The sequence below is a fragment of the Sturnira hondurensis genome, unplaced genomic scaffold (assembly GCF_014824575.4).
Source record: "Sturnira hondurensis isolate 20B ecotype Veracruz unplaced genomic scaffold, ASM1482457v3 Scaffold0024400, whole genome shotgun sequence".
In the NCBI taxonomy this organism is placed as follows: Eukaryota; Metazoa; Chordata; class Mammalia; order Chiroptera; family Phyllostomidae; genus Sturnira; species Sturnira hondurensis.
In genome coordinates this window covers 1,340,456-1,364,800 of record NW_028097031.1, presented here as the reverse complement: position 1 = coordinate 1,364,800, position 24,345 = coordinate 1,340,456, and the positions used below count along the sequence as shown (strand labels likewise).

At 39.3% G+C, this 24,345-nt stretch overlaps 1 protein-coding gene across 1 annotated transcript in view; it reads left to right on the top strand.

The window, feature by feature from the left end:
- The window catches only part of HCN1 (hyperpolarization activated cyclic nucleotide gated potassium channel 1), a 303,766-nt gene that overhangs the window by 219,435 nt on the left and 59,986 nt on the right, over positions 1 to 24,345 (top strand). The window lies entirely within an intron of this gene.

The window sequence follows — 24,345 nt, the reverse complement described above, 5'->3', positions numbered from 1 at the left end:
TTATACCCCTGATTTTCTGCCTTTGTACTTTAATATATCCCACTGGGAGATCGGGTATCCCCTTCTACTCAGTAATACTTTCTGTACAAATAGTCTATATGTTGAAATTTCCTGCATCTTTACTGTAGGTGCTCATGGTTTCAGGTGTGTGCAAAGTGCTAGAGGTTTGTCCTCGCCAACCCTCCATTTAGTGCTTGACATTTGACAGTTTTTGTTTACTGCACATCTGGCAGACTCTTCAGTGGCCCTAGACCAGAGTTGCATTTTTTACTATTTTATGTATTGATGAATAGGTAGCTCTAATCTTTCGGAAGTGTTTGAGTTTTCATCTGCACGTACTCCATGAAGTTCTCCTCCCCCTGTGTTTGCTGGGTAACCTTTACGCCTCCTGTATCGTAAGACATGGACACACTGTTAAGCATATTCGGGGGCAGAAGCAGGTCATGAGGGACCCACTACCTGAGAAGAACCCACAAGAATCACTTCAGATCACCTGCATTTGCTTAGTCAGAACTCGGGAACCCATTTGCTACGGGCCTGGCAGAACATGGGTAGGCAGGGAAGAAACCGGCACGCAAGGTAGTCACAATGTGAGTAATGGCCCAGAAAAAAGGCCTAATTCTGAGAAGATTCCTGGCAGATGGAAATAAATGTGCAGAAGTGAAGCCCAGAGGCAGATATGCATGGGAACATTGAATGGCCTATATGAATGGAGCGAAAGTCTGCCCTGCTGGAGAAAATATGAAATGAGATTGGGTTATGGTCCACCTAAGGGCAGGTGGGAATGCTGAAGTGATGAGATTATAATTAGGAAAAGGATAATGCACTCCCCCCCAGCTTGCAAAAGTATAGCAAAGCTCTGTAGTAATTGAACCTGTCTTTTCAGAAAATAAATCACAGCATTGTGTGATATAGGATGTATTCCTAACGTAGATTGTAAGATTCCAAGACGAAACAGATCGCTTCATAAATGCTTTCTGATGGAATCGTTAACACAAACAGGAGCAGGAACTTCATCCTTCTCAGGAGATAGGGACATTCCTGATTAATGAAACCCCTGGAAATGACATTCTTCTATAAGGACAAGGGATCCGAATAGTCTCAGGAGCTACGATTTCATGTGATCTGAGACTCAAATAACCCATGTTTTATGCATGTAACGCACATGGACTGACTGTGCCTGGCCTGGTACCGGATGCTCTGCATGCAGAGGGAGCAGGCAGGCTCCCTTCTTCCCTAATGTGGCTCTTTGTATTCCAGTGGGTGGGGGAGGGTTAAGGGCGGGGCATGACACCCAGGAACAGCATTCATAGGAAGCAATGAATTATTACAAAAATGGTGAAGGGTTATGAAGGGGAAAGTAAAGGCTTGAAAGAGTTTTAAGGCTTTGACTTTATGATGATATTCATTGGGGTGGGGAGAAGAAGGATATTTAAGGAGAGATGTGACCAGTGAGCAGAAGAAGTGAGACAGTGCAGTGAGCAGTACAGGAAGGAGCTCCTGGGAAAGGGGGGAAAACATGGCCAGGATCCAAGAAGAGAAGGGGAGTGTGACTAGAGCAGAGAGAAACGCGGAATGACTCTGGATGAAGCTGGAGAGGTTGACCTGTGTCCTATTAGGTGCAGCCTCGTAGGCCTACTTGAGCATCTGCATCTCAGCCTAGACGCTGTGACATTCTAGTGAGAATCTGATGTGGAAGAGTGGTATGATTCGACTTGCATTGTTTTGAGTGTTCAGCAGTGTGTCCAACAGTTAACGGAAAGCAACAACAGCCTGGTGTTCTTTGGCATTAGGCAACGGGCTGGTGCTCACTTGCGAAGATCCGAGTAGGATTTCAATTTTAGCAAGTGGAACTATTAAACAGGGTGGAAACGTTAATCAGGCCATCCCAGAGAGAATAACTACCACTCGGGGCAAATGCCGAGCTGTTGAAGGAAGAGACTCAACCATTCGGTCGCTTAAGAAACCATGCGATTGCACAAATAAACTTTCTACGATAGAGGCCAGGTCACTGGCATGGCACTGCTCCTGAGGGTCATTTTCAGAACAGGCAGGCACTTCCACGTGTATGCCCTCCACTATCCCCTAGGCCAGTGCTCCCCCAGTTTTAATAGGCATCAGTCACCTGGAGAGCTTGCTCAGACAGGTGCAGGGTTCCTGATTCAGGAGTTCTGGGGGTGGGCTGAGGATTTGCATCTCCAAGGTCTCAGGTGCTGCTGCTGTTCCTGGTCTGGAGACCGCCTGCCGAGAGCCACTGTCTCAGAGCCCTCTTCCTGTGTGCCTGTTTGAAGAACACTCTTCTAGCTCATGACAAGAAGCAGGGACCATGGAGAGATACACATGTCACCCTACGCACATTGCATTGAGAACTTGATCCATGTTGCTACTCAAGGAGGCTGGTAAATTCAGTCCAACTGGGCGGCTAGAGGACCAGGGAACTGCATACAAATGGGAGAGGCAGGGAACAGGTCTCGGTGGGAAACCAGCAGCCTCCGCCACAGATGCTGGAGCGAAATGGAGGAGGCAGAAAAATACTTGGGGTTTTCTAAGACACGGATATGCTTTGGAAGGTCATGGAGCACTTGAAAAAGCAGTACACAGGAGCCAAAGCCATTTGTATTTGGTTGCATAAGCAATGGAGAGCTGCTGGGGCTTTGAATCAAAGCCTGACTGGATAAAAAGATAGCACTTGGGTAATGGGAAGACATATAGAGAGGTGATGGGGGAATAAAATGGAGGGAGAATGTGTGTCTCCCATTAAGCTGTGTCTGTTGGAAAATTTGGAGTGCGTCATTGAGCGTGTTTCTTGTGCACTGTGTCTTATCCACCCCGCATAGCCAAGTGTCTTTACGTAAATGTTAGTGAAGACAGACTTTCTTCCCCGCAGGAGAATGTATGAAATGAGGTGACTCAGGAGTGTTTCACCGAGTGTGTTGATAGTGTGAACTTGAAATGCAATTTAGAAACTTTTGATAATACCACTGAAGCAAATATAAACCATTTTTAAATTTTATTTAACTTTTCAACTACAACTGACATTCGGTGTGATTGGGTGTCAGTTTCGGGTGTACAGCTCAGTGGTTAGACAATCTTGTGCTTCACAAAGGGCTCCAATGTGTGTGTCTCAATCCCTTCACCTTCTCCACCCCATTCCCCAGCCCCGTCCCCTCTGGCAGCCATCAGCTTGTTCTCTGTATCTATGAGTCTGTTTCTGCTTGGTTTGTTCATTTATATTGTGATTTAGATCCCAGATACAAGTGAAATCATAAGGTATTTGTTTTTCTCTGATGCAAAATATTTCCAACTTTCTATTCTGACTGTACCAATATTTTACTTAAAGGGTATAAGCATATATTCAGAGGATAATATGAGATAGATGATTATATTCTATTTCACTGCTTGAGCTTTGCCAAGTGAAATTACATTAGATTAGTAGATTCATTTTAAAAGATTTCTTGCTGTCCTCCTACTTCACTGAGTTGTTAAAGTTAATGAACTAAAAATGTGGAAGTTATTTAAGCAATTAGGGAAAAGCCACTATTAAAACACTTAGCATTAGCATATTTAATGAAAAATTATCTTTAACTTCAGTATTATAGTTTTATTAACTGCTATTTAGAGAATATCCAAGATGTTTATCAAATGAGGCAAATAGATTACTTAAACACTGTCCCCAGTAAAAACATAAAATACTTGCTTTACTTTACATTTTTTTCTTTCCTTTCCCAGGAGTGGGCTGACTGTTAGCACAATGAATTATTTTTTTAGTTATTGAGGCAAATAGATTACTTAAACACTGTCCCCAGTAAAAACATAAAATACTTGCTTTACTTTACATTTTTTTCTTTCCTTTCCCAGGAGTGGGCTGACTGTGAGCACAATGAATTATTTTTTTAGTTATTGACAGGAATATCTCACCACTAGGCATCCAGATGGCTAGTATTGTCTTCCTGAATTAAGCTGCGCCCCAAATTTAGTGGAGCAGCAATGTTGGAAGCGCGGGCATCGACTGGAATGAGACACAAGGACCCACAAGCAGGAGCAGACTCGGGGGAAAATGATGAAAACCACATCAGCAACGCGGGAGCCTGCCGGTGGCCCGAAGCCGCGCAGGACCACCGCGCCTCCTCCAAGTCCCTCCCACTCAGCTGCTTAAGACCGGGCTGGGGTCGGAGGATTCCCATCCCACATCTGGGCTGCGCCAAATGTGGACCAATCAAATGTGTTTTACTATAAGGAGGGTTCCTTCTGTTTTCATGACACCTGGCAGGCCAGTTGTAAAGCTGAGCTGGTCCTTCAGAGATGAGAGATTTGGGACCCACGTGCCGTGGGCAAGAGGTCACACACTCTCAGAGCCCAGAAGCCACGCACGGCTCAGCCCCGGGGAGTGGTGCGCAGGTTGGGGCAGCCCCACTGGACGGAAGGTGGTAGCCCTGGAGGTTTGTTTCCACTTCACCCAAACTCACATTCTTAAAAAATTTTAGTTGCATTTGCCATTTAATGCCTCTACACTTCGCATCCAAATTTTTTAGTACTTCAAAACATACACAGCAGTCCTATAAAGCACTGAACGACAACTATAAAAATGTAAACGTTACTTAAAATGCCAGGAATATTTAAAATTGATGTGAGAAATGGTTAATTTGAAATATAGTTATATTCTTATTTTTAGTTGTAGCATTAGGGATGTTTTTCTTTTATTTATTTATAATTTTTATTTTTTTCAGGATGACATCAGTTAATAGCATTATGCAGGTTTCGGGTGCACAATTCTATAATACGTCATCTGTATACTGAACTGTGTACTCACGGCCTCAGGACTCTTTCCATCACCATTTATACCCCCTTTCCCCTCTCCTGCTTCTCCCGCCCCCCTTTCCCTCTGGTAATTAATTGTCTGGAAGTTTCCTTTTTCGGAACACTGTTCCCTGATTGGATGACTCATGCTTTCCCTCTGGCTTCCTGGCAATAGCGTTATAGCCTCCTAGTCATGCCAGCTACAGGAAGTTGTATGTTGGAGAAATCACAAAATTTAAGAAATTAAATTTAAAGATCAATTCTTTCCTCTTTCCATAAATGATTCAGATGACTATAGTCCAAACTTCAAAAAGCAAACTAATAAAGTGTTGTTTACTCATCACAGTGATAATCCCTTCTATTAGCAATCTGAAAGATCTAGCATAAAGAATGCTCCATATTTTATTAAAATATTGTAAAATACCATCCTGTTTTTCATCTGTTTTACATTTGAATATTCAGTAGCTAAATCTGCATTATTCTAAAGAATCATTACAAAGAAAAGAGTAGTTTGAGAATGAGCGTCCATGGCTCTCAGCAGTATGGAAGAGATCTATAAGAACGTATCTGCATTTTAAATGGCCAGATTAGCATCCAGATAATTCACCCTGTATAGATAACGTTAACATAGGTACTCTCTTAGCTTAAAAGCTGATGGCTAAATTTTGTTGATGTTTCCAGTACTGGAAAGAAAGAAGATGCTTCTGTTACGTTTCCTTATTATGAAGTTACTCTCAATTCACATCTTCAAGATAGGAGGCCTGAGATCCAGAGAGATGCAATTATTATGTTTCACCTTCGTTGATCTAAGCAGCAGCATGGCGGAGACACCAAACACAGTTCTTGTTTCTCCACCCAGTGTGGTTCAGAGAGATGCCTAGGTACTTAAGGAGGATAAAGTGTTCAAAAGCTCTTCGCAGGTCAGCCTTTGCGTTTTTCTTCCAACCTCCAAAGCTAGACCATAACATCCAAAGAAAATCCCGTTGTGAGCTAAAACTACTATTCTAGGATTCTAGCATTTGTAGAAACAATATGTTTGAAGAAGGAAGTGATGTTCTGGACAAACATCAGATGAGCAGATTAACTGCATTGTTTATCGGTTGAGCGCCTGTGTTTAATGAACTAGATTGTAAATGGGCATTGTTTCCAAATATGATAACTTTGCACTTAAAAAACCACTTTGTCAGTACAGTTTAGGCACTGTTGGCCGTATAAACACTGCATATGCACTTTAGAAAATTGATTTTTATGATTGTTTTGGTGGAATAAAATAGATCCCACAGATTTTGTATTGTTCCTAAGCCTTTTCTTTGGCTGTATTTGATCTGGATGTCTTTCAGATATCTGTGGGAGTTCTTAATATTCTATTACATTTGTCAGTCAAATTTATACACAAACCTGACATTCATCTGAGAGCAAATGTATGTGCCACTGCAAAGATCTTTACAAAAGCTGGTCCTGCGAAGAAAGCTAATGGGGACATGAGTGCACAGTGTGGCTGTTCTGCACGGATCACCGGAACCCCCAACAGACACTTGAAGGAGTTATTTTTTTTATGTACTCATAGTTGGAGAAATTGAACTATAAATGAATTACACAATTTCAGGACACAGAGCATTTCACTGTTTCAGAGTATAAGTCAGTCAATTTCATGGGTTTTACTAGCAGCTTTGTACATATTTCCCAAATGTATAAATTCAATTTTTTTTTCCTGGAGTAGAAGTATATGGAAATATTACTTTGGTTGATATTTTTCTCTTTTATATTTTAATATTAAAATGGTGCAGAAATTAAGTGTTTTGGACATTATCCAGATATACCTTATTATTGTTAAGAAAATTTTAATTAAATTTATTGGGGTGCCATTGATTAATAAAATGATACAGGTTTCAAGTGTACATTGTTATAATACATAATCTCTATATCGCATTGTGTGTTCAGCACCCGAGGTCAACTCTCCTTCTGTCCCCATGTATTTGGCCCCGTCTACCCTTGCCTGCTCCCCACCCCACCCGCCTCTGGGAACCACCATGTTGTCTGTGTCTGTGAGTTTTTCTTTATCCATCTTGTTTGTCTATCTGTTGCTTTCAGTTTTAGATCCCATATATTAGTAAAATCATAGGATTCTTTACTTTCTTGTCGGACTTCTTTTGCTTAGCATGATATTCTCAAGGTCCATCAAGACAAGGAATAGCGAGTGTTGGGGAGGTTGTGGAGAAAAAGGAACCTCGTTCACAGCTGGCGGCAATGTAGACTGGTGCGGCCACTACGGAACACAGGATGGAGGCTCCTCAAAAAATTGAGGGTAGAGTTACCGGAGGACCCAGCAACTTCTTTTCTGGGTATCTACCCCGAAATTTAAAAACGTTTATCCATGAAGATACATGCACCCTTATGTTTATTGCAGCACTATTTCCAGTGGCCAAGACATGGAAGCAACCAAAGGGTCCTTTGATAGAGGATTCGATAGAGAAAACTGTGCATGTATGTGAAACAGAACACTACTCAGCCATCAGAAAAGGTGAAATACTGTCATTTTGGACAACGTAGATGGATCTCAAGAATACCTTATTATTTTAAATGAATAAAAGTTAATAGTTTAATTAGTTCCTCAGGGATTTTAAACCTAATTATAGATTTTGAAATTATGTGCTCATGTTTTAAAATTATAATTGCTTATTTATTCAGGAAATTTAGTACAAAAAGTTGCAGTAATTTAAAAGAAGGAGCATTAAATACACAAAATGTATTATATCACAGTCACCTGTAAAAAATTACCACAATATTTGAGTGATAATGTTGGCCATGATATTTACACAGTGTTGGAGGGGCACCCTAGAATCTACTGTTTTCTGTAGAAACATATCTGAAATTCTCATATCATAGATTGGGTTCTGTAAGGTCAGAAAATGTCTCTGAGATTTATTAGAAAAATTTTAGATTATCGTTAAAATCATAAGGTTTTATGGAAATATCGTTTATTAACAGGCTATACTCTTCATTTGTGCCCTTGCTAATTCTATACTTATTAAGACTCATATAAATTAATTTTAAGAAGTTATACAAGAAATCTAGCTTTGTCCCTTTGAGACAAGAGCCTTGTGATACAACAATTCTCTTCTAATGGAAAACGTGGTCTGATTCGCAGGAGCTGAAGTTAGCTGCTGATAATTGCCATGCTTGTGGCACACTTATCTTTGCTGTGCTGTTTTCTTTGGAAAAGGAAATAACATTTTGTAATTTTCAGTTTTACAAAAAGTAAGGAAATTAACTTCATTTTGAACAAATGGCAGGATGTCTTAATCTCTTAGTCCTAGGAAATTTCCTATGATGTAAGTGACAAAAAAATAACTCCTTCTGATCCTCTGACATCAACATATAGTATTACTGCATCTAAGGTATCTACAAGGAGGTACAGGTCTGACAAGAATGCATAATGAGCAAGGAATTCCTGGGTGTGTTCCTAGGTGTCAAGGTCATGAAATCTTAGGTCCTTTAGTTTTTTCTATTTTTTTTTTTTGGTGGTAAAATATACATAACATAAAATTTATCTTTTCAGCCCTGGCCAGGTAGGCCAAGGATGCAGGTGGTCAGGGTACGTACAAGAATCAACTAATGAATCCATAAATAACTGGAAAAACAAAATTGATGTCTCTCTCTTTGTCAAGTCAATGAATTAAAAAATTACCATTTCAACTACACTTTGTACACATATAAACAAATTAAAAAACCCATAAGGCAGCAATTAGAACATTAATGTCCTGAGAGCAATCACACCAATATAACTTAAATTCTTTAAGAATGTCTTAGCGTGCACTAATTATCCATAATATACAGGGTGGGCAAAAGTAGTTGCAGTTGTTCATACAGAAAAATCCAAATTAATAAGTAAGAATATAAGAATAAACTGTGTTTTCTGGGCTTACAACTGCAAGCCTACTTTTGCCCGCCTCTGTATACAGAAAACCAGGAATTCACAAACTTCACATTGTTCTTCAAGTTCTTGCGTGTTCACTTAATATAAAAATATTTCCATATTTTGAAATTTTTTAATGTCATAAAAACACGTGAGATCAACTTTCTTATGTTTTTGAGTGTATAATACATTCTTGTTGACTGGAGATGCAATGTTGTACAGAGATCTCTGGAGCTGATTCATCTTATTGACTGAAACTAGTCAACTGGTAACTCCTCTTTTCCTCCCGCCTTCAGTCCTGGCAATCACCACTCTCTTCTTTGATTCTGAACTTGACTATTTAAGATACCTCGTCTATCTGGAATCATGCAGTATCTGTCTTTTGTGTCTGACTTCTTTCACTTAAAATAATGCCCTAAAGGTTTTCCATGTTCTTGCGTATTGCAAAATGTCCTTCCTTTTTAAGGATGGATAGTATTCCATCATATATATACACCCAAAACTTTTTGTCAATTCATCTTGATGGAGATTTAGGTTGTTTCCACATCCTGGCTATTCTGAATAGCACTGCAATAATATAGGCATGCTAATGTCTCTTTAAGATCTTGATTTCAATTCCTTTGGATAAATACCCAGATCTGGGATTATGTAGTACTTCTATTTTATTTTATTTTTATTTTTTAAAGATTTTATTTATTTATCTTTAGAGGGAAAGGGAAGGAGAGAAGGAGAGAAATATCAATGTATGGTTGCCTCTCGTGAGTCCCCTGCTGGGAACTGGCCTGCAACCCAGGCATGTGCCCTGACTGGGAATTGAACCTCGATCGTGTGGTTCGCAGGCCTGCGCTCAATCCACTGAGCTACACCAGCCAGGGCAATTTTATTTTATTTTCTAGCATAAACAATAAAGTATTTATTTATCTTTAAATTATTGTATTGCTGTTCAATGACAGCTGTCTGTATTTTCTCCCCACCTCTCCCACCACCTCCTCCAAACCCTCCCTCCCTCCCCTGCTTCCACTCTCCCCCTTGGCTTTGTCCACGCTGAGTGAAATAAGCCAGACAGTGAGAACAAATACCATATGCTCTCACCTTGAACTGGCACATAATCAATGAAAGAAAAAAGCAAACAAAATACAACCAGAGTCATTGAAACTAAGAACAATCTAACAATAGCCAGAGGGGAGTGGGGGGGACAGTGGGGAGAAGGGTTTTCAGGAACTACTATAAAGTGCTTCTATTTTAAACTTTGGGGGGAACTTTCACACTGTTTTCCATAGTAGCTGCACCATTTTGCATTTCCGCCATCGGAGTACAAGGTTCCAGTTTACCTATATCCTTGCCAACACTTGTTCTCTTTTTTCTAATTTTTTCTTTACTTTCTCTTTTTCTTTTTTCTTTCGCTATAGCCATCCTAACAGTTGTGAGGTGGTAGCTCATTCAGGTTTTAATTTGAATTTCCCAGATGACTAAGGACGTTGAACATTTTCTCATATGTGGTGTCCATTTGTATTTTTTCTTTGGAGAAATGTTTATTTAGGTCTTTAGCCCATACTATGTGTGAATCTTCTTTTCATACTTTGACATTTGTTTGCTGATTGACTCCTGAGTTGAGGACTCCCTGTAAACCTATCTCACTTTATTTTAATTGCAGCAACTACCACCACTATCCATTTTCATGCTTTTGTATGAACCCAAACAGAAGCTCTCGACCCATTAAGTAGTAACTTCCCTCCTTCCTACTTGTTCTTACTATTGTACTTTAGATGCAGTTAGACTGCTGCTATCAAGTAGTAGCGAGGTAAATTAGCAGAAATGTCAATAAAAGGTGGAACCTAACACTGTGTTCCATGGTGCCCCAAGGTGCCACCCCGGGCCATCTTGTGTGCCCTCCATGGAAATTGGTGTTAGTGTAAGCTGTCCTCGTAGACCAGATGGTAATCGTGATTTCTTATTTACATTTCCCCATTGAGAAGGCCAATAAAAATGCAGGGTCTTTCATAAGACATGCATGGCAGTCAAGAAATACCTTATTATTTGGGATTAAATACAAGGATGAAAGTTCATTTATTTTGTTACAGCATCATTTCAGCCTTCGCCCAAGCCACTCCCTTTATTCCCAAATGAAAATGTGAGGCTCTTTCCATTAATTCACCTTCGACTCTGGTCTCATCGGTTGTTTGAAACAAACAAATATGGAACAAAGTTCTATTTTTCTGTATTTTCAGTGGTTATTTTTTGGCAATGTTGTTATTTATTATATTAGAGAATGAGTTCAATGGAGATATGAGGGCCTTAGTTTAGAAACATCTCAAAATTTAACTTGATTTCAGATAATTCATATTACACATAAAATATCAGTATTTCAAACTTAACTGGAGTTAGCCCTTCTTTTCTCTCAGCCATTTCATGCCTTCACAATATTTTTGACTCTATTGAAAAACAATTTTGAGGCCAGAAAGGGTGATTTTATATACTATTTAATCCCTAAAATACCAAATAAATATGGCATTGATACATCATTAGTACTAGCATATTTCTTAAATGAAATGAATAAAAGTTAAACAGATTGCTACATAATTTATCTGTGGCCATTGAGGTTATGAATTTAGAGTCTCTTTTCTATTTTAACTTTAGTCAAGTTTGATTTATCTCTTTTCAAATGAGACTCTCTTAAAAACTGAAACTAATTTTACCAATATTAGTCATATTGTTAAATCATTTTTCTTTTATTTTACATGTATGAATTATTTTTTACTTACATTTTAACAAAATGAATGAAAGAGACATACATTTTGCTGTTAGAGTGAAAATTTTATTCTTAAAAATACTTGAAGGTATTAACCTAACATCTACTACCTAGTAACTTTTAAGTTGTAAGTTGTAAATATAGCTTATATTTGGAAAAAAATTCAAATAATAAAATAGAAATATTTTATGTAGTTTCAAAAACACAAAATTAAAATCATTATAATGTTTTACTTGCAGAAAAAATATGCATCTCAGATACACAGCTCGGAGACCATGTCCAGTGAATATTTTCCTAAACAATGTTGCAGATTCAGAGAATAGCAGAGAAAAGTGCGCACAAGAGGAAAAAGGTCAAATGCCAGTGATCCAATGTAAAAAAATTAAAAATGGATGGATGGATGGATGAATGGATGGATGGATGGATGGACGGACGGATGTCAGTTACTGTTAGATCTCCAGGTGAAGAGAGGGGGACTTGGGGGCCAGGGGAGGCTGCAGGACAGGTCCCTGTGCTTTCTGGCTCCAGCCTCACATTCTGACTCGGGAGGAAACACGTGTCGTTGCTTCATAATGAAACAGTTCTCCCTTTAGGCACTTTTCTAAGTGTCTCTTTGTGTGGCGTTGTCAAGGAAATTGGTGTTCTGGTTTATTACACAGTAGAGTTGACAGGGTTGGCTTGGTCTGTCTGGGCTGCTGTAATGTAACCGGGTGGCTTATAAAGATCAGCAATGAGCTTGTCACAGGTCTGGAAGCTTGGACATCCAAGACCAAGGCCCAAGCAGACTCGTGTCTTCTCAGGATTCTGGCTCATAGGTGCAATCTCTTGTGGCCACAGGGGCAGGGGGCCTTCTTTGGCCATTTTTACTGGGTATTAATCCATTTTTTGATGAGGACTCTGTCCCTTGTGACCAAATCACCTGCCAAAGGCCCACCTCCTAATACTATCCACCGCCTTGGGGGTTAGGTCTCAACATATGAGTTCGAGGCAGATGCAGACATTCCAACCACAGGGAGAGTTGTAAAATTAACCCAAGAATTAATTTTTTCAAAGTACAGGACAGCAGTAAAACAGGCTGAGTGGTGGGGTGGCTGTGGCATCCGAAGGGGCGCCGCGCCGAGAACGCAGAGACCCGGCTGTATTCCTCACCTTTCCCAGCGAGGTGTGATCCGTGTGTCAGCAGACGGGCCTAAGTTCCAGGCTCTTTCCCTCATCCGTGAAATCAGAGGACTGGATGCAGTTATCCCTGGTGCCTCGTGGCTCTGATCATCTCCTTTTGTACTGAACATACGTTAATCTTCCTTGGACAATATAAAAGGCAATGTCTTTTGGGTTCCCCTTATAAACAGTTCATTAATGTGTAGTACTGTGGGGGACACAGGCTAAAGAAACCTTTCTTAGAATTTTAGGGCTCCTTTTATTCTGTGTCACTGACTTTTACGGCATATGCTAACGATTATTTTTAACATTAAATACCATCTTTATAATAGCCCTCTTGGGGAATGTTCTGCCACTAGTTGTTGGTTTATAGCTGCAATGCATCCTCGTTTGTTATGGTATTGTCCATTTCTAGTAACACCCAAGCACACAGCTGCCCGATCCGACCAGCTCAAGTCAGTGGCAAGTCAGGAAGTAATTGAGCTAAAACCCCCTGCATCTTAGGGAATAGGGGTCAACATACAGGTATAAGGAGAGGTTGCATTTATTGCTTTCTTAAACACCTAACATGTCTTTGACCGGTTTTACCAAAAGCCATTAATTTTGTTCTAGGTTAGTTCGAACGGGCAATCTGACAAAGATTGTAAAGGGTAGCTTGCAGCTGATTGTGTGCAAATAGACTCCTAAATATTTGGAAAGTTACAGTTAAAAAATAGATCAGATCACAAGGAAAGGAGCTAGACAAATACCAGCAGCAACAGACAAAGACGACTTACTGGAAAGACAACAGCCCGGCACATCTCGGAGCCACTGAAATGAGACGTGAAGTTCGGAAGAAGCCTCACATAAAAACAGTACAGAGATACGGAAAAAGCTAGGCAGCGACTCCTGCACTGTGTATAGGGGAGGAAGCGTTATGCACAGCAATTACCATGAATCATTGCAGTCATTTACATTATGTTCGGGATGCTGTAGTTGGAGCGTGTTTCAGAGCATGTACGAGGTGCTCTGGCCACGGAGCACAGGGTTTGAGAATGATCTCCAGTTACGGAGCGTAGAGATCTTCGAGTCTGAGATCTCTGGGGAGACAAAGAAATGCCTTTGTGTTCTTTTTTATTTAAAATGTGGACATGTCTGTAGAAATACTTTAATTTTGGACCCTCGCGAGTGGCGTTCTTTGTGCCAGGTCAGGAGATCAGTTCTACTTTGGTCGGACGAGCGGGGCAGCTGGTTCTTGATTAATGCCACTCTGGTACATACAACATTTCATTCTCAAGTGAAGTTTCTGTCATTTGTTTTACCATCTTGTTAGATGGAGAAATAGAAGATCAAGGGATCCCAGCTTTAAAAAATTATAATTACAAAAACCTTCAAACACCAACAAAAATATGTATGGGTATTACTATTTAAATATTTGATTTATATTTTTATTTATTTATAACCTTCCAATGATCACTTCCTTCTTCAAAAGCTTGATGCCAAAATGCAGGAAAGATGTGAAACAATTTATCTGTCAACAATTTTCCTGGTCTGAACTCTAATACGCTGCTGGAAATGTGCTCAGTGTTTTCGGAAGCACTGAAAATGTCTGCTTTAGTGCAGAAAGAGTCAAAGTGCTGGGATGTTATTTTTGAGGCAAGAAAATTGGGAGTCAGATGTGTCAAGCTTTTTAGTTAAAACCTTTATGGTTGTTTGATGATCCCAAGTTTGTTTTTTTCCAAGTTCATTTTCATTTTCAGGGGTGTTATTTTTGTTTGTGTTTTTTAGCTTGATAATATTAAAGAAATGTATTTGTTATTATTCAAATGTGTGACTGGTTGATTGTTCCACATGAAGTTTTATCTGTTTGAAGAACAAAAGCAGACTTTAATATATACTCCATTAGCAATAAACAGAGTTGGTGCTAGATTGTTAAAAATATATAATTTCTATACTATTTTCATGTTTCTCAAGTAAAAATTAGCTGTGAATCTGTTTGAATTCTACCCAATGACAGAAAAATTCTAGCCAGAGCAAAGTCTTCTAGCAAAGTGTGGTTTGTTGCTGCCGTTTCGTTGTGGTTACAAACCTGAAAACTTGATTTTACAAAGTACAGAGCTGAAATTACTCACTCTTAGAGGCTCTCCCACGTCAGCCTTCGCTCAGCTAAAGCTCGAATTAAAATCCGTGATGTGCACGATCCAGAATGATCCAGTCTGTCCGTGATTTTCACACTTCTGTACCTGCTGCTACTAAAATGCCAAGAAATGTACACACATGCGCTGGAATGTTCTGGGTTCTACACTACAGCCTCTTGTCTCAACATGAAAATTTATTGAAAATGTCAACGTTTACAGTACATTCTACAGTTTATTTTTTTTAATGTTACAAGGCTTTAAATTTCTCACCATGAGGCAGGAAGATTCGAGACACGTATTCCTTGTCTTCGCTGAGACCCTGTGTTTCCTGATGTTACTGATGTTCTCCTGACTTCCAGGAGAAAGATACCGATGAGATGGTGGGAGCCCGGGGAGCAAGCAGGGTAGCCCGTGACAGGAGAGCAGGGAGGCACGTTCACCTGCGGCCCTGAGGAGCAGGGGCAGAGTTAGGCTTTCCCTCTAAGCTGGGATACTTGGTTTTACACAAAGACGGGTCATGGTCAGACCTACCTTTTCAAAGGGTAACTCTGGCCCCTGGGCCGAGAATGAACTGTGAGCAGACAGAAGGGGGAGCCTAGCGGGTATCCAGTCAGGGGGCTTTCCAAGTCTTCCAAAAAGGAGGCAATGCCTTGGACAAAGTTTGCAGGAGTGCAGATGCATGGGGTGGGGGGGTAGCTTATAAAAGATCCAGAAATATCACTCAGTGATTTAAACATTACAAAAACGTATACTGATATATGTAACCACATGGATATAGCTTGGAAACATCATACGAAGGGAGAAGATGCCCGATATAAGAGATTACACATTATACTCTGCCATTTATTTACAGGTCTAGGAAGGGCAAACAAGTTACAGAAAATAGGTCAGCAGTGTCCTGGGACTGTCCCGCCCAAGACAACCACCTAGGAGAATGAGAGGACTTTGGGGAGTGGTGGTTCTAAGTCTTGGGCGTGACAGTGATTGCTTATGGAAATGTACACTTAAAGTGAGACTGTTGTTCTCTGTGAATTAGACTTCAATCAAGCTATAAATAAAAATAGTGTATAGACTAAGATTTATCGGCAGAAGTAGTGTGTGAGAGAAAGTGTGGCAAAGCCAACGGCAATGTTTTTAGCCCCAGCTACTGGTAGAGAGTCATCATCATGTGATAGGCAGTGATGAGATGTGATATGGTAATATGAGGGTTGGGGGGGATTTCTGCTTCAGATTTGTTAAATGGGAGCTCCTCATTTCATATCCAACTAGAGATGCCAATTAGGCAATTGGACAAAAAGAATCGGATTGAAAGAGGTCTACTCTGCAGACATACTTTTAGGACTTCCCAGTGAATATGTACGGGAGTAGACAAAAGTGGGCTCATGGTTGTGAGTACATGAAGCACTATGTTAATAATGCTATCGTAAGAATCATAACCTGCATGTCTTTTTCCACACACACAGCAGTAATGCTACTTTTGCCAACCCCTGTATTATTTAAGCCAGGAGACTAGAAGCTGACAACATTCTCTCTCAATGCATGTTGATTATGAAGAGAAGAGGAGGCACTAGAATAATTTCCAGATTTCTCTCTCATTTGTCATTTCCTTTTAAATGAGCCACCCCCACTTCCCAGCCAAACTGTAGGCAAATGCCTGGCTAAACACCATGCAAAAAAAGATACTCATTAATTAGCAGAAGCTCTTTCCTTTCCCTTGGCATTATTAGTCATGATGTTTAAGATGCTGGCACAAAAAACAGTAGATATTGATAAATCATTGTGAGTTCAAATGACTCATTCAATTTGCATTACATATACACACTTATTCAGATATATACATGCATGTATATATTCATACCCAAATGAATATATATTCATATGTGTGTGTGTGTATTCAGAAATTCATATATGTATGTATACACACACAAAATATAAACATACATATGCATGTTTGTATATGTATGTGTATGTATTTTCTTTTGAAATCAACTGCCAATACTCAGGTTTTGTTCAAGTTCAAGCTATGAGTAAGACTACCAGTAAGACTCTGGTTTTTCACATTCTGCAGGGCTATACTTAGCACTTTCTTCTAATAACACCCCTTACTCTCTGGTAGGTATTTACCAAAGCTTATTATAGTAATTATATATTGTAATTTCCCCAGCGGATTAACACAGGCTTTTAAATTGTTCCATGGTGAGACCAACAACTGATCAATACTCAGGTCTAAATGTGGATTTTGGTGGGCTGTGTTTAACAAACGTGTGTATAGCTTCATTGCCTCTGATACCACATCATGTCAGACATGATAAGTACTATAATCACATCCATTTTAATATTTTTATGTGTTATATACTTAATAAAATTATGCTTTAATTTGTACTGAAGGAATTAATCTTCGTTAGAATTGTTCACCCCTGGGAAAACAAATTATCCAAAGCAGTGCACATTTTAAGTATTTTAAAAGCCCCTTTCTCCATCAGATATGTGATTTCTCCACGGTCATTTACTGGTGAGTCATTTAATTCTTTGTCTTCTTTTAATTATTCTCCAGATGATATTTACTTGTAGTAATTGTTGTGTATCCCCAGCTACTCAATTGCTTTAAATTTGGAAAGCCATGGACAGTAAAACACAAGCAGTTGTTAAAAAAAAAAAAAAACTAGAGAGACTTTCAAAGTAACTCAAGCTGTAACTAATGCTGAGGAATATTTTGACAAAAATAATGAAGAATATCAGTAATATTTTAATAACATTCTTAGTTTCAAACTATTAATCTTTTTAATGCACTTATACAGGGATTATGTAAATAATTTGTCACCCATTACTAAAAGCTTAAAAAATTGTTTGAGGGTGGTGGGATGAGAGTACTGGTAAGTATTAAAAAAAACATTTAACTCCATTACTGATAGTGAATGTATCTTCCCAATGGAGGATTAACAACTCAACTTGCATCTTTTCATTGAAGAATCTTATGAACACAGACACGGCATACTGTTGCAATATTCAGTGCACACCATTTTTTTAAATTTTATACCATTTTAATGACTGTCCACTAACCTAAAAGCTGCAGTCATGAGTAGCCTGTAAGATTTGACTTTGGTGTGAAATATTACCTCTAGATTTATGACAACAGACTTCATAGTATAGGAAACCCTTTGTCCTTCATCATATAATTTTTAAATATTAAATGTCAAACCATTTAAAGTTAAAGTTAATGACTAAGTTATGGACCTTCCAGCTACTTCAAATAAGGCATCTTATCCTCCTCAGGGGGGAAAAGAAGACTAGTCATTTTGTTGTAGTTAATAGGTGTTTGATTTTTCTCTGCGATGTAAAATTAGAATTTTTTAAAGTAAAGGAGTTTAAATGTTTTGCATATATTTGGCCTTATCAGGCAAACCTATCTCATATCATATTTGGTAGTACTTTAAAAATGTAATTCAAATCAGGTACTCAATCAACACTAAGCAGTATTAGCTACAAAAAGGAACATTTTAGAACACATATAGCGAATCTAGCATACGTTGAATACCGAGTATATGTTGCTGTTTTAGAAAATAGAGAAAAACAAGGCAAATACACCTCAAGATGCCTATGGTCTATTTAAGAATGTAGAAAGTTTAATAAGCAATCATGATAGTGAGAAAAGAACCAAGGAGCGGGTTTGGTGTGGTGGGAATATAAATGCCCCACCCAATCTAATCTAGATCTTTCTACTGTGAATTTCTGATCACCGGTGTAAGCACCACTGAGGACATTGTTAGAAATAGCAAACCTCAGTTCCAACGCCACCCAGACTAAAAGAGAATCTTCGTGTTAGGAATATCCTCGTGTTATTTGAATGTGCATTAAAGTTTGAGCCAGCTCAAGTAGTAGAAAAAAATACTCAGAGAAAGTATCAGTAAATGGGAGTGGAAGGAGACTTGACTTGGGGTGAGAAAAGCTCAATCTAATATACAGACAATGTATCGTGGAAGTGTATAAGTGAGGCCTGTATAATTTTATTAACCAACATCATCCCATTACCCTCGTAAATTCAATTGGAAAAATGAGCTCCCAAGTGGCAATATGGTTCATTTACAGAGAATAAGGTAAAATGTCTTGGAAACAGAGAGATGCTTATCCTCTAAACCAGATCTATAGCTTAGCTCTTGGTTGGATAGAGAAGTTGTGGGGGAGAAAGGAGATTATTTCAATTCTGGGCTTTGTGTTTGATGTGTTTTGAGGCATGTTTTGAAAGTAGATGCCTAAGGGGAAGATGGCATGTGAGTCTGAAGATCTGAAGTCAGTTCCCTGCTGGAGTTATTGATTGGAAGTCGGTGGTATATTGACAGTAACTTAAGTCAGACAGGGAAAGGATTGCTCAAAGAAAATACGTGAGGTAAAAATTTTAAGAATGTTTTTGGGTATAGTCCTTGGAACCACCAAAATATAAAGAGACCTCAACAAATAAGACTGCAAAAAGCAGCCAGAGAGGAAAAAGAAGAGCCTTTAGGTGGAGAATCCAGGGACTGAGATGCCTTGTGGAGGAAGGGATCAATAATAATGTTGTCTTCATTTGGGTTCTCCTACAAGCCTAAGAAAGGGATTTGGGTGTAGGTGATTTATTAGGGAGTAATTGAAAAAGCAGAATGGGGAACAGAAAGAGCAAGAGTCGGATAAACGGAAAGCCGATGAAGTGTATTTGATTGAGTTGTTTTCCAATATGGTCAAGTGGCCTTGCACTTGGTCCCACTGATACCCTTGAGGAAAGATGTAGGATGCACCCCAGAATTGTCTCTGTGTGTGAGGGGAAGTTATGACATGAATCTATAGACTCAAGTCCTTCATTGGTTGAATGTTATATGAGTAGTATTACCTATACTTGCCCCATCCCTAAACATCCATGCAACTCTACCACGAGCTGAGCAAGTTTTCTAAGTTTCTTAGTTCTCAGGCAGAGACCCTGAGGTGGACTATCCAACAGAGGTGTAGCTGAGGTCAGAGGTGGGCTAGCTGTGAGAACGGGGGAGTTTCGTGGGGCATCAGCAGGGTCAGCTGCTAGTGTTGAGTGTTGTTCAGATACCAAATAACAGCATCTTTGCAAAGTATCTAATTATTGTGGTGATCGTTGGCAGATCATTTAAAAGTAAGGAATTACTAGTGAAGTAGAAGGAATGGAAGCTATAGTCCGATAGTGAACGTTTTAATGAGCAGTAGACAGTGAGATAATGAGTGTAGACCACTCTGTCAAGAGATTGGTTGAGAAAGGGAAGGGAAGAACTTGGGCAGTAGATGGAGGGATGCTTGTGCTCAACTGAGAGCCATTTTTTTTGAAGGCAGGGATATCAGGTAGTGAATTAGAGCACAAACTGTATCCAGATGGCCTAAGTTCAAATCCTGTCTTTGGACCTAGTTAGCTGTGTGACTTTATACAAGTTATTTAAATTCTCTGTGCCTCAGTTTCATCATCTGTAAGGTGAAGAAAATGGTAGCAAAGCAGATATCAGTAAACTGCTTAGTTGGGTGCCTGGAAAAAAGTTTGTCATATACAATTATTATTATTATTATTAATCATTTTAAATGAATGGCATGTTTAAAAGCTATTTGGCTAGAACCAATACATGGAAGAGAAAGTTGAAGTTATCGGATAGATACTGTAGCATATAGGGGACATGTTCCTGGGGAGCAATGATAAGACACTCAAATACCACTGAAAGATTAACCTCGAAAGTGAGAAAAGACACTGTTTCAATTGTTACAAGAGCAGAAAGAAGAAAAAACAGGTATCTCTCAAAATGAGTTAATAGATGGTCTTGTGTGAAAGCTTCTATTTCTTGTGCAGTGTTAGGTGAGAGTTGCATGGATGCAACGCTACCTCTGTGCGTGAAAGAGATTGTTGGGGGAGGGAAACGAGGACATTTCGATGGCATAAACTGTTTGCAGTGGCCCATTTGATTTAACTTGCTAATTTTTACTTTTATGTAATTTGCTCCCATAATAAAATAAGAAGTGTAACTTCTGACTCCCACCTTCCAGTAATCTTCAGTGTGCAAACTGACGCCTTGGGACTGGAAGGCAGTTCTTTTCATCCTAACGACGATCGTTGTGTATCATTTCCACATTCACTGGCTGAGGTCCAGGACCCCTTTTCTTAGAAACGTTGTCCTTCTTTGGATGATGTTAATCATTTTTTTTCTGGTTCTGCTCTCACATCTTGCTGCCAAATGTCAGTTCCCTTAACTTGACCCCCCCCTCCATGATTCAACTGCTTTTAAAATACAAGGTCTAGGTCTGCACTTCCCCTGAGTCATTGACTGTGAGTATTTTCTCTCCAGAGAGCCTGACCTACAGATGAGCGTTAGAATGTGTGTGGACGTCTTTGCCCTAACTTATCAAACTGGATTTCCTTTCTTTCCCCGACTCTCATTCCAAGCGCTTCCTTATGTCCTAAGATAACATGGTACTTAGCATATAGAAGAGGCTCTGATATTTTAGTGTCTCCAGAGAATGTTACAACACAGACTGCTTAGCATTTGTGATTCAGAGTTCCTAATTCAGTAGGTCTGGGGTGAGGACCGATGTGCATTTCTAACAAATCCCCTGGTGATGCTGGTATTTGGCAACCATACCCTGAGAACCATTAGCACACAGCAGTCGATTAGTACTTGTTAGATCAATGATTGCCGTAAGTCAATGAATGGTTAAAATGTGTAATATAGACTCAAAAAGCAAACTTGAGTCAGTATGAGTAAATGACAAATATATTCATAGAAATATGTTCTGAAGAAACAAGGGAGATCATTGGGCCTAACACCCTTCCGTGGTTGATTAATAAACTGAAGTCTAAAAAAACATAATGAATTTTGTAAGGAAAAAGAACTGGATTCAACCAATCCCAACTTCCCTTAAAAATAAAATAGTTTTATATGTAATATTTGTATTTAGCTAATTCGGGATTGGTTTTCCAACTCCAGAGACAGACATAGAGCAGATTATGCTAGATGAGCAGGCCTTTGCATCTAGGCCCAGGTCTCTTCCAAATGACCAGCATCTGGCTGAGTTTAACCCTGAGATGCACACGAAGAACTGAGAACTCTAGAGTTCCGTATTCNGTTAGATCAATGATTGCCGTAAGTCAATGAATGGTTAAAATGTGTAATATAGACTCAAAAAGCAAACTTGAGTCAGTATGAGTAAATGACAAATATATTCATAGAAATATGTTCTGAAGAAACAAGGGAGATCATTGGGCCTAACACCCTTCCGTGGTTGATTAATAAACTGAAGTCTAAAAAAACAAAATGAATTTTGTAAGGAAAAAGAACTGGATTCAACCAGTCCCAACTTTCCTTAAAAATAAAATAGTTTTATATGTAATATTTGTATTTAGCTAATTCGGGATTGGTTTTCCAACTCCAGAGACAGACATAGAGCAGATCATGCTAGATGAGCAGGCCTTTGCATCTAGGCCCAGGTCTCTCCCAAATGACCAGCATCTGGCTGAGTTTAACCCTGAGATGCACACGAAGAACTGAGAACTCTAGAGTTCCGTATTCTGGGTCAGGTTAACATTTCTCACCACTACAAGCAGTGTGTGGGCAGAATGCTCTTTGAGAAAAGTAAGCAGAGACTGCTTGGCACCTACTGGTACAGAAGAAATGCGTCCTTTATTCGGCTAGAACTGAAAGGACGTCTCATCACTGCAGCCAGCGTCCAAACCGTAGTGGTCTCATCGTCTGATGTGGTTTTGTTATTCTCCCAAGTCTGAGTATTTGGCAGCACCAGACGGCAGGCTATACCCTGATATGTGGCTTTTGTTTAAAGTCAAAGGGACCGTGCGTGCAACAGAGAAAGAGACACACACGTGTGAGCGGCTGAGGGCCTTTCCCCAGCACAAGCTTTTCAGGGGCTCCATCTTGCAGCGCCTGGATGCGCTGTGTCTACCTTGCCCCACCAATTCTTTGACTTCACTCACCAAGATCTGTGCAGTGAGCCTTGATCTGGGGAGAGCTCACCAACAATGCTTTTCATAGCTCTTTACCTAGTCAAGCCGGACTAGTCAAACCAAGGAGGCTAGTTGTAAGTCCTTAGTGCAGAAGTTAACCCTGCAGGTCTCCAGTGGAGTTTCAGATCCTAAACAGTACATCAAACATTTCACTGCCCTCTTTTGGGCTAAGAGTGAAAATTACATACAGATGTGTCTCCAGAAACGAAAACAGACCTGTTCCTGAACAGCTGCAAATGAGCTTTGTCCTACAGAGCGGTGTGTGGAGAAGGCTACAGAAGCTTCTAGGGGCCAAGCAGACTGAATCCAGGTCCCCAGAAGTGAGCTAGCAAGCTAGAGATGTTAGGGGGCTCATTGACTCAAAGTTCTTTGGAAAATGTCAACCCAGTGTTTCCCAAGTACATACTAGAAGCCATTTATACGCAATGACAGTGACTGACTGCATCAGTGCCTGATTCCAAAATGCTTGAATTGTAATCCAGGTGCTCCAGATACTACTGATACAGATATGTGTGTGTGTGTGTGTGTGTGTGTGTGCATGTGTGCGTGTATATGCATATATATACAAACTGTATACATGCATATACATATACATATATATATACAGTTAGTGTATATATATATATGTGTGTGTGTGTGTGTGTGTATATATATACATATATATATATATATATATATATATATACACAGAGAGAGAGATATGCAGGCTTTAAATACTTTAGGGGGATAATCTGGTGACCAGATAAAGGAAATCTCATGACAAAGTTGTATTTCATTAGTTGATACTAAGTGGTTGATTATTACTAATCAGTAGTAGTTGATACTAATTAGTTGATTATTGCTAACTAGTAGTATTTCATTAGTTGATATTAGTTGTTAGTTCTCTCAAAGGGAACATCCAAACAATATGAATGTTATATGTAAGGAAACTATGTAGGGAAATTTGAAGAAATACAATTCAATGGGTTGCCGTTTCTCATGAATATGTCTGTTATCAATTATAATTACAATAAGTATGAACAAGGAGTCAGAGGCCTATATATTCCAGTCATAACTCTGTTATTAGGAAGATTTGAGAAAAAGTTTCCCCAGATAATACACAAGATATGTTTTGTTTAAGGAAAAAATCTTATTCTGGTATCTTTACCTGGTTTTGTTACTATTTTATTTGTACTCAGTCTTATTATCTGTGCAACAAAACTAACTTTGAGGGCTTTAACTAAATTTTTCAAAGTGTGGTCTCAGGATCACCTGTTTCTGAAAGAATAAAGGAACACTTCTCAGCCTCGCATGAGTCGCGTGGAGGCCCTTCTGAGGGGCAGGTTCCGACCACAGGGGTCTGGATGGAGCCAAATATTCTCTCCTCATGAGCCCCCACGTGACATTCGTGCTGCTAAGTTCCCGCTTGAGTAGAACAGAAGTTACTTCTTTTTAATCTCTACTGTATTTTTACTTTAATCTGTATTTCATCTATTGCATTTTATTTTAATCTGTATTTAATCTATTTAATCTGCATTGTATTCTATTAAATTACCCTTTTAGTCTCCTTATACCCTCTCCCCCCAGTAATCACCATGCTGTTGTCCATGTCCATGAGTCCTTTTTCTTTTTTGCTCAA